Source organism: Pteropus vampyrus, unplaced genomic scaffold (assembly GCF_000151845.1).
Source record: "Pteropus vampyrus isolate Shadow unplaced genomic scaffold, Pvam_2.0 Scaffold71, whole genome shotgun sequence".
NCBI lineage: Eukaryota > Metazoa > Chordata > Mammalia > Chiroptera > Pteropodidae > Pteropus > Pteropus vampyrus.
In genome coordinates this window covers 1,085,194-1,088,253 of record NW_011888852.1, presented here as the reverse complement: position 1 = coordinate 1,088,253, position 3,060 = coordinate 1,085,194, and the positions used below count along the sequence as shown (strand labels likewise).

At 35.1% G+C, this 3,060-nt stretch overlaps 1 pseudogene; it reads left to right on the top strand.

Moving 5' to 3' along the window:
* Positions 1-2,244: 2,244 nt before the first annotated feature.
* Positions 2,245-2,360, top strand: LOC111740991 (annotated as a pseudogene).
* Positions 2,361-3,060: the final 700 nt, after the last annotated feature.

The following is a 3,060-nucleotide window of genomic DNA, read 5'->3' as shown; positions in this document are numbered from 1 at the left end:
CTGGAGTTTTATTTTTTGGAAGGTTTTTAAAATTATAGATTCAACTACCTAAAAAGAAATTTATGCTACTATGTCAGTGATGCTAAGGTTCCCCGCTACCTCTCCCCAAAAGTTTCTCCATTTCACTTATATTTTTACTAGTAATTTTTTCTTAAGATTCTTACCATTTTGATGTCAACAGGATCTATAGTGATACCCTTTTGCAATCTATATTCGAAGCTATGTTAATAAGATTTTCACTTTTATCATTATGAAATGTTCCTCTTTATCACCGGTAATGCTCTTGCCTTAAAACCTATTTAGTCTTATTAGTGTATCTCCACCAGAATTTTTTTTTTACTTCCAGATTTCCATGTCCTTATATTTGAGCTGCCCTATTAAATAGCAAGTAGTTTTTCTAAAATAAAATCTGCTAGTTTTCTCCTTCAATTGGAAAATTCATTTATTGTTAATGTAAATGTTGAAATATTTAGATTTAAATATACCACCTTACTATTTCTCTTTTACTTCAGTCCATCTTTTGTTTCCTGTTTTTTTTTCTCTTTTCTTTTTTCTTTTTAGATCAATGGAAATGTTTTCTAAAATTATTCCATTATACTTTCTCCACTCTGTATTTTTAAAAATATAATTCTTTATTGGTTATCTTCTAGTCGAGAATATGCTTCCTTATCTCATTAGAATGTACTTTAAATCAGTACCTTTAGCGTGCTTCTGCTGGCAACAAATATCTCATGTTATTTTGTTCAAAAAAAATATCTTAACTTCATTTTAAATTTGAAGAGTATTTTCCTCATGGTGTAGAATTCCTAGTTAGCCATTCTTTTCTTTTAGCACTTTAGAAATGCCATTTTATTGTCTTCAGGTCTCATCACTTTTGTTGAAACATCTGCTTTCACACATACTATGGCTCCTTTGAAGGCAGTGTGTATCTTTTCTTTTCTCTGATTGCTTTTAAGATTTTATATTTGTCACTGGTTTTCTGCTCCTTTAGTATGATATGATTCAGGTATAATTTACTCTTTATTTATCCTGATTGGCATCTTATCATTTTCTGAATCTGTAGCTTGCTATTATTTCTCAATTTTGGAAATTCTTAGCCATTATCTCTTCGGATATTGCTTCTGGCCTATTCTCTTTCACCGCTCTCATTTAAGAACTCCAATTACAAGTGTGTCGGATCATTTCAACATGTTCCAAATATTTCTAAAATTCTTTTTCTGTATTTTTCCTTCTTTTCATGTGTAATACATGCTGGTAATGCAATGTCCTTAATCCTCAAAACTTTTAGTGTGTTCTTGTGGACATTCGACTGCCATTATCAGAAAGTTTGTCTGTAAAGAGTCTTTTCCCAGAAACTAAAGGAAAGCCGCATTGTCATATACACCGAAGTCCACAAATTCTTAGAATTTAATCCCTGAGAGGAATTCCCTTTAATCCATGACACTTGGAAATTGGTATATAAATGTCTCAGCCTTTTTCTCTCAGGTAGTTTGCTTCTAAAGCAAGTATTTTGTATAATTTCCAAGTGTTAATTAGTCTCTTTTCATCTTTTGCTCTGATTGGCTTAGTAGTAAACCCATCATTGGCTGTCACCCCTTCCTTGGATCCCACAGCAGAGAGTGGAGAGCAGAACAGTGATAATTCTGGATGCTGTAGTATTACAGTGGCCAAGATTTTTCCCCTGTGGTAAATTGGAATGGATATAGGTGGAAGAGGAGAGGCTAGCGTTTGTGAGATATGACAGTTATAAAGATGTGGAGTGGGTTGGTTGTTGTTGAGTGATCTCAGTGTACTTAATGAAGAAAAGTACATGTTTGAGTTTATCATCAAACCAGGGACCAGTGGACAAGTCAAAAGCCTTTTAAGCAATTTTTGAAAGATACTCATTCTATTCAATTTGATGGCCAAATCTTCTTTAAAACCATATCCATATTCTAATTGTGAGAGTAACAGAATTATTGATTTAATTAATTTACAGCCCTGGCAAGTTTCTTCTGCTAATCATGGAACACACACACACACACACACACACACACACACACACACACACACACACACTGACACCTCAACACTGGAATGGAGACATACAGTGGATGAACTCAAGAAAATTTAAAGCATGTACTACCTAAACTCCAGGCTTTAAATGTAGTTAACTCAGACGTGGTTCCATAGTGTAGTGGTTAGCACATCTGCTTTACAAGCAGAAGGTCCTGGGTTTGCACCCCAGTGGAGCCACAGTCCATGGTCTATGGCCATGCCACCCTGAACAAGCCCGATGTCTGATCTCAGAAGCTAAGCAGGCTTGGGCCTGGTTAGCACTTGGATGGGAGACCACCTAGGAAGACCAGGTGCTGTAGGCATAAATAATAACAAATAATAAAAAAATTATATAGTTAACTCTGTGCAAGAGAACAGTAGTCCACACTTGCCTGGAAACGAAAATCCTCACCTGAGGTAACTACCCTGTAAGATGATTCTTGTCTTCAAGTTTTTATCCATTTCTTCTCGTCACTCTGCTCCAATAACTGGGGTCAAATGTCGGCATGATTTGCTTTGACCGGGTAAGTGCTGACTTGGCTTCAAGACTAATGAGAGATTATTCACCAAAAGAGCTCGGAGGCATGGCTAACATACACCCACGAATAAAGTAAAAAATAGCAAAAGAGTAAAGATTTAGAGACATTTATTTCTTTCTATTTATACATTTTTATGGAGTGTTCCCAGGTTGAGGTACGCTCCACCCAAATTTTAATCTGAGCTTCACAGAAACCAAGGTAAAGAGAGAATCATGATTAATTATATAGTCCTCATTCTTTATTAGAAGAAATCATACTCAAGACAGAGAAAACTCTTGGAGAAAAAGAATTTCATCTGAAGTATTCAGTGTTACATAACCAGTGCCTAGAACAGTGTCAAAAAAACAGTAAACACGCAATTCGTATTTGCTGAGTGGATATCATTTATTTTGGTCCTAAAAGGAATTTATTTTACCTAATGGGTCTTTATGTTAGAGGTTCTAAGCAACTACCAATAAAAGGTTTGAAGAAGTTTCATTTTCAA